The sequence below is a fragment of the Danio rerio genome, chromosome 4, assembly GCF_052040795.2.
Source record: "Danio rerio strain M-AB ecotype USA chromosome 4, GRCz13ab, whole genome shotgun sequence".
In the NCBI taxonomy this organism is placed as follows: Eukaryota; Metazoa; Chordata; class Actinopteri; order Cypriniformes; family Danionidae; genus Danio; species Danio rerio.
In genome coordinates, this window is record NC_141024.2 from 37,650,879 (window position 1) to 37,667,977 (window position 17,099).

Here is a 17,099-nt window from a genome sequence, read left to right on the forward strand (position 1 = left end):
GGTTCATTGAAGACAACTCGTGCTGCTGCATTCTGGAGCAGTTGAAGAGGCTTGATAGAGTTAGCTGGAAGCCCAGCTAGTAGAGAGTTGCAGTAATCCAGTTTGGAGAGAACAAGAGCTTGAACAAGGAGTTGAGCTGCATGTTCAGATAAGAAGGGTCGGATCTTTCTGATGTTATAGAGTGCAAATCTGCACGATCGAGCAGTTCTAGAAATGTGGTCAGAGAAGTTTAGTTGGTCATCAATCGTTATTCCCTTCCGTGTGGATCATGCTTCCCCGGGGCAAAAAAAGCTACAGCTCCTCTGGAGGCCAGGTGGTGTGAAGTTCCAAGAACATTTCCTGAGTCTGAAGCAATGATGGTAAGATGCTCCCATTCCTATCACGGTGTCGCTTGACGTTCGGCGTGGATCTGTCAAATGTCATGAATTAACGTTGTGCGAGGATTTGACGAAAAGTCCTGCGAATCCCATTGCCTTAAAAATCAACGGCATCCCAGGACATTCCACTACATGGCATTCCAAGACATTACTTTTGATCCCCTTTTGGTTCACTTGCATTAAAGCCCTCGTCCATTGTTTTGTTCACATGCTTTTCCGAGTTTTTGTGGACAATACCTTGATTGCAAACGCCTTAAAACCTACAGTCTAAAGAGCCCATTAAGGCTGCCAGGGACACTGCTACGCTGCATAAACTTTGGCACAACGAGATTGATGCGGTGCTTTGTCAGTTTTACTGTATCACTCGGACATGGTGCCAGAGAGTTAGACTTGAGCCTGAACGCGTAGCCAAAGATTAGGTTTGTCAGATGTGGGATTTAAACCCACGCCTCCAGAGGAGACTGCGACCTGAACGCAGCACCTTAGACCGCTCGGCCATCCTGACATGGTTGCCTGACCTACGCTGTCTCCTGGGAGCCACTCCGCAGCACCGTGACAAGGAAGCTGGTGTTTCCCAGTTTGCCCAGGTCTAACAGTCTGCCTCGTTGGCGCAGTAGGCAGCGCATCAGTCTCATAATCTGAAGGTCGTGAGTTCGAGCCTCACACGGGGCAAGGTGCTACCTTTTGGCACTTGGAAGCGCTTAGATGACTGGCCAGCATTTTTTATTCCCTTCCGTGTGGATCATGCTTCCCCGGGGCAAAAAAAGCTACAGCTCCTCTGGAGGCCAGGTGGTGTGAAGTTCCAAGAACATTTCCTGAGTCTGAAGCAATGATGGTAAGATGCTCCCATTCCTATCACGGTGTCGCTTGACGTTCGGCGTGGATCTGTCAAATGTCATGAATTAACGTTGTGCGAGGATTTGACGAAAAGTCCTGCGAATCCCATTGCCTTAAAAATCAACGGCATCCCAGGACATTCCACTACATGGCATTCCAAGACATTACTTTTGATCCCCTTTTGGTTCACTTGCATTAAAGCCCTCTTCCATTGTTTTGTTCACATGCTTTTCCGAGTTTTTGTTGACAATACCTTGATTGCAAACGCCTTAAAACCTACAGTCTAAAGAGCCCATTAAGGCTGCCAGGGACAATGCTACGCTGCATAAACTTTGGCACAACGAGATTGATGCGGTGCTTTGTCAGTGTTACTGTATCACTCGGACATCGTGCCAGAGAGTTAAAGACTTGAGCCTGAACGTGTAGCCAAAGATTAGGTTTGTCAGAAGTGGGATTCGACCCACACCTCCAGAGGAGACTGCGACCTGAACGCAGCGCCTTAGACCGCTCGGCCATCCTGACATGCTTGCCTGACCTAAGCTGTCTCCTGGGAGCCACTCCGCAGCACCGTGACATGGAAGCTGGTGTTTCCAAGTTTGCCCAGGTCCAATAGTCTGCCTCGTTGGCGCAGTGGGCAGCGCGTCAGTCTCATAATCTGAAGGTCGTGAGTTCGAGCCTCACACGGGGCAAGGTGCTACCTTTTGGCACTTGGAAGCGCTTAGATGACTGGCCAGCATTTTTTATTCCTTTCCGTGTGGATCATGCTTCCCCGGGGCAAAAAAAGCTACAGCTCCTCTGGAGGCCAGGTGGTGTGAAGTTCCAAGAACATTTCCTGAGTCTGAAGCAATGATGGTAAGATGCTCCCATTCCTATCACGGTGTCGCTTGACGTTCGGCGTGGATCTGTCAAATGTCATGAATTAACGTTGTGCGAGGATTTGACGAAAAGTCCTGCGAATCCCATTGCCTTAAAAATCAATGGCATCCCAGGACATTCCACTACATGGCATTCCAAGACAGTTCTTTTGATCCCATTTTGGTTCACTTGCATTAAAGCCCTCGACCATTGTTTTGTTCACATGCTTTTCCGAGTTTTTGTGGACAATACCTTGATTGCAAACGCCTTAAAACCTACAGTCTAAAGAGCCTATTAAGGTTGCCAGGGACACTGCTACGCTGCATAAACTTTGGCACAACGAGATTGATGCGGTACTTTGTCAGTGTTACTGTATCACTCGGACATGGTGCCAGAGAGTTAAAGACTTGAGCCTGAATGCGTAGCCAAAGATTAGGTTTGTCAGAAGTGGGATTCAAACCCACGCCTCCAGAGGAGACTGCGACCTGAACGCAGCGCCTTAGACCGCTCGGCCATCCTGACATGCTTGCCTGACCTAAGCTGTCTCCTGGGAGCCACTCCGCAGCACCTTGACATGGAAGCTGGTGTTTCCCAGTTTGCCCAGGTCTAACAGTCTGCCTCGTTGGCGCAGTAGGCAGCGCATCAGTCTCATAATCTGAAGGTCGTGAGTTCGAGCCTCACACGGGGCAAGGTGCTACCTTTTGGCACTTGGAAGCGCCTAGATGACTGGCCAGCATTTTTTATTCCTTTCCGTGTGGATAATGCTTCCCCGGGGCAAAAAAAGCTACAGCTCCTCTGGAGGCCAGGTGGTGTGAAGTTCCAAGAACATTTCCTGAGTCTGAAGCAATGATGGTAAGATGCTCCCATTCCTATCACGGTGTCGCTTGACGTTCGGCGTGGATCTGTCAAATGTCATGAATTAACGTTGTGCGAGGATTTGACGAAAAGTCCTGCGAATCCCATTGCCTTAAAAATCAACGGCATCCCAGGACATTCCACTACATGGCATTCCAAGACAGTACTTTTGATCCCCTTTTGGTTCACTTGCATTAAAGTCCTCGTCCATTGTTTTGTTCACATGCTTTTCCGAGTTTTTGTGGACAATACCTTGATTGCAAACGCCTTAAAACCTACAGTCTAAAGAGCCCATTAAGGCTGCCAGGGACACTGCTACGCTGCATAAACTTTGGCACAACGAGATTGATGCGGTGCTTTGTCAGTGTTACTGTATCACTCGGACATGGTGCCAGAGAGTTAAAGACTTGAGCCTGAACGCGTAGCCAAAGATTAGGTTTGTCAGAAGTGGGATTCGAACCCACGCCTCCAGAGGAGACTGCGACCTGAACGCAGTGCCTTTTTTTTTTTTTTTCTTTATTAAAAAATACATCATCAACAATCATGACATTTATACATACAAATATTTAAAAGATAAAATATTTAAAAATCTCCAGGTAAGAAAACTTCAAAACCAGTCCAAGTTTGTACAATATATGGATTATTTTTTGTAATACATTTTTCAAAAATGTCCATCTTTTCATACATTTTGCAATAGTCATATATAACCATTATTTCCTCAGTCACAATCTGTTTGTACAACAAAACCAATGGAATTTCTTTTTTCTTTTGTTTCATAATATTTCTTCTTTTCCATATTGTAAATCTTGCAAGAGTCAACATATAATTAAGAGCAAACTTATTTTTTGTTTTCCCATTAAAACCAAATAAAAACAGTGTATCCCATTCTTCTAAAATAATGTTTTCATCATACAGAAAATTACACACCATTGTTTTCAACATCTTCATAAAATCACTCAACTTTTTACAATTTAAAAATAGGTGTAACACGCCTTCCTTTTTTTCCAAACACACTTTACACAAATCATCTTGTGATACCCCAATCTTTTTAAAGATGATCTCTGTCATTATGCAGTTGTGTCTTAACATAAAATCCAGTTTTCCAATGCTGGACTTTTTAAAATTGATCTTACATTTTTCCATATACTTGAAGTATCAAAGTTTTCAAATAACTTTTCCCAAAATTCTCTTGATTTAGGTTTTTTAAACACAGTATTACACAAACATGTATAAAACATCTTGATAGGACAATCATTGATACTAATTTTATCTTCATCCATTTTTAAAAAAAACTTTTATTTTTCTATTTTCTGTTTCTTTTTCATTCTCTTCAATAGTTTTGATCCAGTGATCTGGTAATGCTAATTTTAACTTCTTGTATTGATCTTCAATTTTTTTCTTTATCATCTACATCTTCTATTTCCTCCAGTGTATCTATTATTGCTTGAGTCGGTAAAAACCCAGGTTTTATTTCATATAAAATGTCTTTTACTTGTCTAAAACCCACTGCATACCAGTTCTCATAAAACATTTGCTTTTTACTTTTATTGTTCTGATTTAAAAATAGGGGTTGCTGTAAATAAAGTTTTCTCCCTTCAATCTCAGTTTGTATATTATTATAAAAGCATTTCCATGTTCTCAACAACTCTTTATAAAACTCAGGAATATTTTCTATCATGCGGTCTTTAAATGCCATCTGTTAAAGTACTGGCACTCTTGCTCATTGTATTAATATAATCACTGAAGGGTTCATAATTATGTTTCAGTGTATTACGGTACTGTAGCGATGACGTCATGTTGTTTACGTGCTTTACGTCACCACGTTGTACTGTTGTTGTACGGAAGTTTTACCGTCTCGTGTTCATGCTGTACAGAGAGAGCATGTAAAAGTGAGTAATAAAAGACGCTGATAAAAACGAGTCGTTCTGTTTAGTGCTTAAGCTACGCACTCCAAGCTCAACACCATCCATAAGAAATCATCTCCTATTTGTCCACATTTATTAATAAAATAACTCATTATGCTTTTCCATGGAATATTGTCTTCATTTAAAAACTTTTTTAATGTTTTAATTCTCAGGCTTTTCATTCTTATCCATGGATCTATAAGTCCTAGTCCTCCCTCATCCACCTTTCCAATGATAGTGTTATATGCAATTTTAGATGGTTTATCATCCCATAAAAACTTTAAAATCATAGTTTTTATTTTCTTATACACCCACGTAGGTAGACTAACAACACTTAAAACATACCACATCTTAGATAGAAAAAGAGAATTTAATACCAGTACTTTTCCTTTTAAAAACAATACTCTCTGTTTCCAAAAACATAATCTTTTTTCCATTTTATTTATAAGTTCATCCCAAATTATTTCTCTAGTTTTAATTTCATCATATCCCAGTGTAATGCCTAAGATCTTTATGTAATTTTTTTGTTCTTTATATTCCCAATTTCCTTGTGGAACGTCTACTTTACCCATCTTCATATATTCAGTTTTTTCTTTATTTACTTTTGCTCCCGATCCTCGACAATATTTATCAAATATTTCCATAGCTTTTCCAACACTTTTAAAATCTTTTAAAAATAGAGTGGTATCATCAGCATACTGAAAAATTTTCTGTTCTGATCTATTGATTTCTATTTTAAACCCTTTAATTTCCTTTTCTCCATTTATAGCTAAGCCTAATGGTTCAGCAACTAATGTGTATAATAACGCTGATAAAGGACATCCTTGTCTTATAGATCTAGAAATCTCAATGTAGTCGGTTAAAAATCTATTTATTTTAAAACAACTAAAAATATCTGTATAAAAACATTTTATCCACTTAAAAAAATTCTCACCAAAGCCAAATTTCTGAATTACGTCAAATAAATAGCTATGCTCAACTCTATCAAAAGCCTTTTCTAGATCTATGCTGAATAAAAATCCTTCATCTTTTTTTTCTTTTATGTACCAGATTAAATCTCTGATGCTTGTTACTGTGTCTGCTATATCTCTACCTATAACACCATAAGCCTGGTTAGTAGTAATAAGAGTGGGAACTACCTTTTTAAGTCTGTTTGCTAAAATCTTTGCTAATATTTTATAATCTGTATTAAGCATACTTAAAGGTCTATAATTTTGCAAATTATCTTTATCACCTTTATTTTTATAAATTATTTTAATCATTCCTTTCTTCATACTCTCACTCAACTGTCCTTTTTTAAAAATAGCAATAAAAAGATCTTTTAAAATTGGAAATTAAAACATCTTTAAAAGTCTTATAAAATTCGGATGACAAACCATCTAAACCAGGGCTTTTCCCATTACTTAATTGTGTTATAGCTTCATTGATCTCATCTTCAGTTATATCACTATCACACAGTTTTTTATCCTCTTCACTTACTTTAACCTTTATTTGATTTAATAAAAAATCCTTATCTTCTTCATGAACTCCTTTTGCTTTAAACAAAGTTTCATAGAAATCTTTAACGGTTCTTAAAATACTTTCTTTATCTTTGACAGTTTTCTCTTTTGTTGAGAGATTCTTTATCAAATCTAAAAGAACTTTGTACTTCTTTCTCCTTCCACTGTATTTTTTATCTTACTTCTTATTCTAGCTCCCATACATTTTTCCTCTTCTAGTTTTTTCAGTTTCTCTTCTAATATCACTATTCTCCTAATATCCATATTTCCTTCTGTTATCTTTTCCATTTCATTCTCCCATTCTTTGTTTAATTGTCTTTCTTTAGCTCTTTTGGCTTTCTGCATTTTCTTTGAACATTCTATTGAAAATCTTTTGGCCTCTAATTTTACATTGTCCCACCACACACTTATTTCTTCATCATATAACTCATCATTCACACTATTAATAATAAAGTTTTCCATTTCAATTTTATAAAAATCATTCTTTAAAAGCTCTGTATTAAACACCTGGTCCTCTTTCAACTCCACTGAAATCCATCATTACATACAGAAAATCATGGTCACTACAGCTAAAAATCTTGTAAAAAATATTTGAAATAAAAGATTCTAAATTTCTTGTACATAAAACATAGTCTAATCTACTTTGTTTTAAAACTGTATTCACCCACTGCCTTCTTGAGTATTCTCTTTTGGCTCTATTTCTCTCTCTCTCCATACATCTACATATTTATGTTTTTCAATCATGTGTTTCAGTTCTCTTCTTCCAACATCTGCTCTATACACCATATGATCATCTACATCTATTCTTTCTAAAACAGTATTAAAATCTCCTAAAACAATAACATTATTCCATCCACTCATTAAAACACTTAGATCTTTAAAAAAGTTACTCTTTCTAAGTCTTCATTTGGAGCATGTATGTTACATATTGTTATTTCTTCATCCTTATTCATAATTTTAATAGTTAAAATCCTTCCATAATTATCTTTAAATAAAACATCAAATGTATATCCTATTCCCCTTCTAATTAGTATTGCCATGCCTTTTTTCTTATCTGGGTCAATATTATACAATATTTCCCCATCCCAACATTTTTTTAAATCTTTAACAATGTTTTCATTCCATCCAGTCTCTTGTATACATATAACATCACATTTTTCTGTTAAAGCAATTACATTTTCAAACTTCACTTTGAATGACAGCCCTCTTACATTAATTGAAACCAAACATAAGTTGTTCATTAGAAATATAAAAGAAAACAAGCCATCCAAACAAAAGAAAATCCAAATGAAACAAATCATCAATCATTTGTAGTCTTTTTTATGATCTAAAATCTTAGATCAGTTCTGTCAGTTTTTAGTTTTGCTTTTGCTTCCTTTCGTAATTTCTGTTTCTTAAGCACTTGCTGAATATTCAATTGTACAGTTTTTCTCCGTCTTCTGTTTATGCCGTCTATTGTTCTGTCTTTAGTCCCAATATTTATTTCTTCATTATCATCATCATCATCGCTTACCTCTTCCTCAATTCTGCTTTCTGTATTTTCACCTGCTGCTCCTTGTTCTTCTTCCATGTCGTGTCCATCGTCTTTCATTAGATGTTGTGTCTCAGTCTCTGCTGCATCTCCTTCATCCTCTTCACTCATGGCCTGCTCCACTACTTGTTCATTCAAATCATCCGGTGGTAATTCCTGTACTTCCTCTTCCTGTTCTTCATTGCTTGATTTCTCCATTTGTTTGTTCGTTTCCATAACTTCAGTCTCTTCCTCATCCGATTCACATCTGCACCACAGTATTGTCTTTTTGCAGCCTTGGCACCGTGGGGCTTTACAGTCCCGCGCAAAATGCCCCTGCTCCAGACATTCTCTACACACAAATTGTGGGCAGTCTTTTTTTTTCATGCTCAGCACTTCCACATAATCTGCATGTTTTTATCTGCTGATCATGTATGACTCTAAAATATTTTGGTCCTTCCTCTGTATCAAACTTTACATTGTAAGGAAGACTCATAACTTCTTTTGGAAATTTCACCCTGATAAACCTTGTTCCATCAGCCACAGTTGTTCCTGGATAATATCTTCTTCTCAGTGGGAGAATAGGAGAGACTCCCCAGTCCACCAGCTTTTGGATAATCTCACTATCTTGAATATAGTTGGGTAAGTTCAAAAAAGAAACCATTCTCTCAGTTGCGCAGAGTTTTGATACTTCACAAAATTGTTGGTTAATCATTAGTCCATCCATTAAGTGATCACAGTCTGTTTCATTTTCCATAGTTAGTTCATAGTCAAAATTGGATTTTTTCCTCAGTCCAAACAATTTTCCGATTCCAGTCTTATCTTCCACAGCCTTTATAATCATAGTTACGGTGATATTTTCAGGACCTTTCACAGTCATTGTCAAAGTTGTTTCTTTTTTATATTGTCGCTGAAATCTAGCTTGACTTTTCAGTTTGTTTATCATCTCATTTGTATGACTTGTTTGTTGGCTATTTTCCAAGTGTTCAGCATTTGCTTTACCTTTAGTTTGTTGCATTTCTCCACTTCCTTCTCTACTTGTGTCTGATTTATTTTTCCTCCTTCTTGCCACAACAGTTGCCCATGTGTCATTATCGTCGATGCCGTTGTTTGAATCTCTTGAATTGTTGTTTTCAGGAGTAGCTTTGTCCATGCTGCCATAGTCCATTTTCAGTTCCAGTTCCTTTACCAAAGTGTCCATCCTTTCAAAACGTTTTAACCCCAAACAGATAACACTGTCTGGGGTTTAACTAAAACTAAACAAAATTAATACAATTTAATTTAAGCAAAATCAAGAAAAAAACAATAAAGCAAATCAAAATGGGAGAGCCTTTCTCTCCCTACTGCCACCTCACACTTCCTTGAAAGCAATGACTCAGTCAAACTCAAGGGGGCATTGCCAGGGTGGTATGGCCGTAAGCGAAAGAGGCTGTCAAGCGTTGGCCATTTTAAACAGGCGCAGCACCAGGGAAGGACGCAGCTCAGCTAGCGTCGACACAGCACCGACAGAAACAATGCCCTTGAAGGCGAGAAAAAATAATGGCAGCGAAGCTGTGACACGGGGAAGTCTATCAGCTGCCAAATGAAGGACTTCGAAAAGCTTACAGCACCTGGTATTCCCAGGCGGTCTCCCATCCAAGTACTAACCATGCCCGACCCTGCTTTACTTCCGAGTTCAGATGAGATCGGGCATTTCTTTTTTTAATTTTTTAATTTTTATTTTTTTATTTAAATACTTCAAGAAACTTCACAAAACAAATACATTAAAATAAACATTCTTCATAAAATAACATCCTCTTTGGGCATTTTCCACTTTAAACCACTTAAAACATTATACACTTCATTATTAAACACATCATAAAAGCTTGGTAACATGTGTTTTTTTTTTTTTCTATATTTTATATCAAAAATTAAAAACAGTTACATTCAGGTAATAATACATTTACATTATATAAAGCCATCTGAACATATGTATTCCCACTTAAAAAGTCTTTTTTAAATACATGATTCATGTTACAATAATAGAAAAGAGCATTAAGCAGTTCAGACATTTTTCTTTGAAACAATTTACACACAGACAATTTGCCATTCTTTTGTTTAACAATATTCCTTCTATTCCATATCACATTTCTTGCAACTGTTAAAATGAAGTTTATGAACCTTGTGTTTTTACCATCTGTTTTCCAACCAAATAAAAATAATGTTTCCCATTCCTCATCAACAAAATTTTTTTCAATCCCCATTTCACTTAGCATTTCTTTAATTTTTCCAATAAAACATTTTAACTCTTTGCATTTAAAAAACAAATGTAATATACCTTCATCTTCTTCATTACAAACTTTACATCTTGCATCATTTGCCAAACCTATTTTACACAATCTCATTTCACTTAATAAACAGTTTTGTCTTAAAACAAACAAGCTGTACAAACTGCCACAAACTTCTACAAAAGATTGCAGTTCTTGAAACGAAGTTGCTTGCGATCCGACCAGAACTTCAGCTTCATTATGGGTTCTCTCAGCACACAGCCGGTGAGTCCCATAAATCTGTTCCTGCTACTGTTTTGAGCACAGAAAAACAGAAAAGAACTGTTGAAAATGAGCATTGGCATAAACAAGGTGCGAGACCAAAGGGTACTCGAGGGGTCAGATCATACGCTGCCGCATTAGCGTCTTCTACCCCAAATACAGCTCGGACTCAAATACAGCTTCAGAACAGATATGAAGTTTTGAGTAATATGGGTGAAGAATCCCCAAATGCAGTCAGACAGAGATCGCATGATTCAGCAACTAATTCTGCATGGAACAGAGGCTCAAGGCCATCTAGACAGCGGCATTCTGCTCCAATCGCACCTGAGATAAGAACACTAGTCGTAGGAGATTCAATAATCAAGAATTTCAGGAACAGATCTACAATGACATACTGCTTTCCTCATGCAACAGTTTCTGATGTAAACAAAGAACTTGAGGAAATTCTGAAAAAGCACAAGATGGCAAAACGGATTATCATCCATGTGGGGAAGAATGATATTCGGAAAGAACAGTCAGAACTGCTCAAGAAAGATTTCTGTGAGCTCTTGGAAACAGCTGAAAGATTGAAGGTTCAGGCGTTCATAAGTGGACCACTCCCTGCAAGAGGGACAAATATGTTTTCACGGCTTCTTGGTCTAAATGTATGGCTACAGAAAACATGTAACAAGAAAGGACTGAATTTCATCGACAACTTCAATCTCTTCTGGAACCAAAGACAGCTGTTTACATCAGACGGCCTTCATCCAAACAAGCTTGGTGCAAAGGTGCTAAAGGACAATATTTTTTTCTCCCTCAATCATCCATCAGCTGTGTATGCCACTGAACTGAATTGCAAACACACACCTAGCAAATGTCCGGATGACCACAGGACTTCAAATCAGCTCCTGAGTGGACTTGTGGCTGACGAATCACCCAAGGACAGTGATAATGCCACGCAGCCAAAACACCCAATGTTGATAGAGACACTATCAGTTGCCCTCTGCTCAACACAGGCAGACTGTGACGCATCAGAACAGCATCAAGTCTCGTCACTCAAAAATGATCCTCAGGAAAACATATTTCTGCAGACAGAATCTCCAGATGCACAGCCTCTGTCACCGGACACGTTCTCATTGTCACAATGTTCACCACTCTTGGGTTTTTCAAAAAAGATGGAGGAACAGGTGTATGCTGGAACTAAACTTTCACACTCCATTGCCGCAAGCCCCCAGTTACCAACCAAAAAGCGGCCTGCTCCACAACCACCTATGAGCCCACCTGGAAGAGCCCTCCGATCACACCGCCAAGGCCCAAACAACAACGCCCCATCTTCAGCTGGTGAACACAAGAGCTCTCTGTGATGTGTGTCGGGGACCTGCTTAGATAACAGTGTCTTTATCAAATGTTTTCAGAACAAGCAGGAACCCAGTGTGTCTGTAGCTTTCTCTAAGCAGATATGTGTTGTGTTAAGTGACAGAAAACCAAAGACTTCATTAGGCCGTAAAGCAAATCATTCAAATCTGGTGTCTATTAAATGTAGATCTGAGACTACTATAGGAAAAACAGCTAAAACTGTTAAGTTAGCGCTTTTAAATATCAGATCACTCAACAATAAGTCTCTTTTAGTCAATGATTTTATCACCACAAATTGCCTTGATTTTATGCTTTTAACTGAAACTTGGCTAAATGACAGTTGTAGCGCAGCAGTTCTGCATGAAGCAGCTCCTTTAAACTTTGACTTTTTGATTGTTTGCAGAGCTAATAGGAGAGGTGGAGGCATCGCTGCCCTGTTTAAAGATGTGTATGAATGTAAACAAGTGTCATTTGGTGACTATCTGTCTTTTGAATATCTGAGTATAGCACTAAAAGGTGCTCCACGCATCTTACTGATCATTATCTACAGACCTCCAAAATATTCTCCAGCTTTTATTGAGGATTTTACAGAGCTGTTATCAATAGTAACCTCTGAATTTGATTATTTTAGTATTGCTGGGGATTTTAATATTCACATTGATAATCCAGAAATCAATGCTGTAAAAGAACTGATGACTGTTTTTAACACTTTTGATCTGACTCAGCATGTTCAAGGACCCACACACAATCGTGGACACACTGTTGATCTACTTATAACTAAGGGTTTACACATTTCATCAACTGTTGTTAAGGATGTGGCACTATCTGATCATTTCTGTATCTTTTTTGATATATTGATCACTCCAGCTATTAAAGACAGATCTGTCTCTGTCAGAAAGAGATGCATAAATGAGAACACCAGTGAGCAGTTTATGAAGGCCATATCGCTAGCACCAAGTATATCTGCAGATTCTGTTGATTCTCTCCTTGATTTGTTCAATTCTAAAATTGAGAATGTCATAAATGACATCGCTCCTGTTAAAGTCAAGAAGATGACTGGCAGGCAAAAGGGATCTTGGACAAGGTCACCTAGAGTACAAATGATGAAAAGACAGTGCAGAAAAGCTGAGCGTATGTGGAGAAAGACGAAACTAGTAGTCCATTATAATATCTATAAAGACAGTCTTCATGCCTTTAATATGGAACTAAACACTGCTAATCAGACTTTCTTTTCAAGCCTTATAAACAGCAACTTAAATAATACTCGCACACTCTTTGCAACGATAGAGAGACTCACAAACCCCCCCAGTCGGATTCCAAGTGAGCTCTGAAAGCAAATGTAATGAGTTTGCTCATTTCTTCACTGATAAGATCAATAATATCAGAAAGGCAATCAGCTCATCCAATCAGTCAAGTTGTGTCGATATCAAACAAGCTCAACCACAACTTAAGAAATCAGACATTATGTCTGATTTCATGGCAATTAACGGCAAAATCTTAGAAAAAATTGTGCAAGTTATGAAAACATCAACCTGCAGTCTTGACACGCTCCCCACATCATTCTTCAAAACGGTGTTTACTTATTTAGAAATGGATCGTCTAAAAGTGGTAAATGCTTCACTTCTCTCAGGGATTTTTCCAACCTCACTTAATACTGCAGTTGTTAAACCCCTCTTGAAGAAGAGCAACCTGGATAACACCCTATTGAGCAATTACAGGCCAATCTCAAATCTCCCTTTCATTGGCAAAATCATTGAAAAAGTTGTTTTTAACCAGGTTAACAAGTTCTTAAACTCCAGGGGGTGTTTAGACAATTTTCAATCTGGTTTCAGAGCACATCACAGTACAGAGAGCGCTCTTATAAAGATAATCAACGATATACGCCTAAATACAGATTCAGGTAAAATAACAGTGTTGGTACTGCTCGATCTCAGTGCTGCATTTGACACTGTCGATCACAGCATACTTCTGGATAGGCTGGAAAACTGGGTTGGGCTTTCTGGCACGGTCCTCAAATGGTTTAGATCTTACCTTGAAGGTAGAGGTTACCATGTCAGTATAGGTGACCATAGGTCGAGGTGGACACCCATGACATGTGGAGTCCCACAAGGCTCGATTCTGGCACCTCTCCTGTTCAACCTTTACATGCTCCCTCTGAGCCAAATAATGAGAAAGAACCAAATCTCCTACCACAGCTATGCTGATGACACTCAGATCTACCTAGCCTTACTGCCTAAGGACTACAGCCCCATTGACACCCTCTGCCAATGCATTGATGAAATGAGCAATTGGATGTGTCAAAACTTTCTTCAGTTAAACAAAGAGAAAACTGAAATGATTGTGTTTGGAAACAAAGATGCGGTTCTCAAGGTAAATGCGTACCTTGGCACTAAAGGTCAAACGACAAAAAATAAGGTCAAGAATCTTGGTGTGACTCTTGAGTCAGACCTGAGTTTCAACAGTCATGTCAAAGCAGTCAGTAAATCAGCATACTATCATCTCAAAAACATAGCAAGAATCAGATGCTTTGTTTCTAGTGAAGATTTAGAAAAACTTGTTTATGCTTTTATCAGCAGCAGGGTGGATTACTGTAATGGACTCCTCACTGGTCTTCCTAAAAAGACAGTCAGACAGTTGCAGCTCATCCAGAACGCTGCAGCCAGAATTCTAACCAGAACCAGAAAATCAGAGCACATCACACCTGTCCTCAGGTCTTTACACTGGCTGCCAGTTACATTCAGAATAGATTTTAAAGTATTATTACTGGTCTATAAATCACTAAATGGCCTAGGACCTAAATACATCACAGATATGCTTACTGAATACAAACCCAACAGATCACTCAGATCATTAGGATCATATAAACTAGAAGTTCCAAGAGTTCAGTCAAAGCAGGGTGAATTGGCTTTTAGCCACTATGCCCCCCGCTGCTGGAATCAGCTTCCAGAAATGATCAGATGTGCTCCAACATTAGGCACATTCAAATCAAGACTGAAAACACATCTGTTTAGCTGTGCCTTTACTGAATGAGCACTGTGCTGCGTCCGACAGATTGCACTATCATGTTTTTCTCTTCTTCTTCATTCTTTTATATCACATTTTACCTGTTTTTATGTTTTGTTTTTACGCATTTTTATTATTTGTTTTTATTTTTATTTTACTTGTTTCTTTTATTCTTATTTATGTAAAGCACTTTGAATTGCCATTGTGTATGAAATGTGCTATATAAATAAACTTGCCTTGCCTTGCCTTGCCTTGCCTTGCCTTACCTTCTGGAACATTATATAGCGGACTAGCTTAGCGGGAGGAAGATTCATTTGAACAGGGCTTCAAATGAATAGACTCTTTTGATCCGAACAAACGAATCGTTCAGCGATGCTATTAACAGAAAATTTGAGCAGGGTAGCAAGATCAAAGTTCAAGACATTAGATTCATTAATATGCACAGGCACTTTTCTTTATACAAAATTAAACTTTATTGACTAATCTAACAGAAACTAACACCTAACACAAACACACATTCATACAAGCATAGGGGAGAGTAACAAACGTGCAGAGGATGAGAAGATGTAATGATGGGAAAAACCTATGAGTCTGTAAGAACAAACCAAGCAACCAAACGTAATCAAATTCAATATAACCCTTCTATTGTCTCTTTTGGGGTAATTTAGTTCACACCAGTTTAGATGTTGGGAGAAAGGAGATACTTGCAGTCTGTTCGTGGTGTCCGAGCTCCCGTTGTTAAGCACGTGGCTGGTTGGCTGATCTTTGTTCCTCACGAGGTTGTAGTTTCAAGTTGAAGCGGCAAAAAGCAGTCTGGGCGGTGAATTGTCCGAGCCCGGTCCGATTAACCCTATCTGTCTGGGTTTCAGCCTGCTTTCTTGGAGGTTTCTCAGTCTGGGGAAGTTGTAGAGGGTTGATGAAAGTTCAAAACAACATGTTTCCAGAGGGGGGGGGTTGCCTGGAGTTGGGAGAGAGAGGGGGGAGCTTCCAGGCAGCGTGTTTGAAGTGAGGATCCTGGTTGAGTTTGAACAGAGAGAGATTCCAAGAGCGAAGAGGAGAGAGGAGAGCAAAGAAGAGCAGGTGTTTAGCTTGGTTTTCAACTTTTATAGGGCAGGTTCGGATCCACCCTCCATGGAAAGTTGACCAATTAGAAGCTAACTTTCTGGAATATAAAATTTATTGGTCTTTGTCTGAGGCAGAATAATTTGCATAGGCAAATTTTATGTAAATCGGGACAAAAATGTTAAAGTCTCTTAAAACATTAATATGTTGCACTCATATTAAAATAAAATGTCAACGATCAATTTGTACAGCGAGTAAGCTTTTCAAAAAGCCAAAACTTGAACACTTTAAGAGGATGCTTAGCCTAGGTACAGTTAAACATTATATGCAAGGGTATTAAAACCAAAAAATATTATTACAAGAGAAAGGGAAACTTTGCAAAACATATGATTAAACATAAAGAGTACAGTTTACATGAAAACAGTGTTAAACAGTCATTCCTGTGCTTAGAGCCGCATGGCACATTCCTTTGGGTCGTAAATACCTTGGAATCAGGTTTCGAGCCTTCTCTGGGCAAAGTTGGCTGGTTGTGGAATAAAATGCTAAATATTTATGTGTCGGGTCAGCCATTTTCGTTACACTTTAATGCCAACCGTATAAATAATTATTGATAAAATGCTTATGATAAGCCGTTGTTTGTTTACCTTCAAGCTTTGCATGTGCCTGTGAAACAGCCCGTGGGCACCAGCACACACACATACAGTATCATGTACATCTCGACATGCGAAAGTGTTTCTCAAACTCCTTTATCAGCGAAGACTGTTGATCGTGCAGCAGCTTGGTAAGTGAGGGCGCAGGCTCAGTCTCACACAAAATCCGCGCTAATGTTTGAAACGCGTTCGATATGCCTCTGTTCACGCGCTGTCTCCACAAATCCAGTTTAAATGCAGCTTCTTTATCTGCCAACTTAAAGATAATTCATTCTTGTTCAGCCCGGTACTGATTGATCCACGCACCAGCACACGCCTGGGGGTTGAAGACCACTGATCTAAACCACTACAATAATATGAAGACACACTATAAGCATGTATTCAGCAGTTTACTGTAAGAGACCTGGTGAACTGATGTATTTACTACACATGCATCTGAAAATAACCCTGATTACTCATTCACATGAAGCAATATATTGACTGAAGATCTTCTGTCAGAAAGGCTGTGTGTGAAGAAGAGTCAGCGCTCATGATTATTGATCAGGTGTTTCTCAGCTGACAGAATAAAAGTCCCCTAATGCTCCATCAGTGTGAATGTGAGTGTCAGGCTGGTGAAAGAGACATTAAGAGAGCGGGTTTGTGTTTGTTTTAGTTTATTTACATCATCGTCCACAATATAATATA

The 17,099-nt window shown here is 38.6% G+C and overlaps 2 protein-coding genes and 4 non-coding genes across 6 annotated transcripts in view; 4 read left to right on the forward strand and 2 right to left on the reverse strand.

Annotated features, from left to right (window-relative positions):
- LOC141381693 (uncharacterized) overlaps positions 1-17,099 on the reverse strand; it is an 835,171-nt gene that overhangs the window by 784,773 nt on the left and 33,299 nt on the right. The gene's annotated exons all lie outside the window — the stretch shown is intronic.
- The window catches only part of zgc:173705, a 129,939-nt gene that overhangs the window by 83,456 nt on the left and 29,384 nt on the right, over positions 1-17,099 (forward strand). The gene's annotated exons all lie outside the window — the stretch shown is intronic.
- Positions 977-1,049, forward strand: trnam-cau (transfer RNA methionine (anticodon CAU)). The gene has a single exon. It is a non-coding gene; the product is annotated as a tRNA-Met (tRNA).
- trnam-cau (transfer RNA methionine (anticodon CAU)) lies at positions 1,831-1,903 on the forward strand. Its single transcript has one exon. It is a non-coding gene; the product is annotated as a tRNA-Met (tRNA).
- trnal-cag (transfer RNA leucine (anticodon CAG)) lies at positions 2,509-2,591 on the reverse strand. Its single transcript has one exon. It is a non-coding gene; the product is annotated as a tRNA-Leu (tRNA).
- On the forward strand, positions 2,686-2,758 carry trnam-cau (transfer RNA methionine (anticodon CAU)). The gene has a single exon. It is a non-coding gene; the product is annotated as a tRNA-Met (tRNA).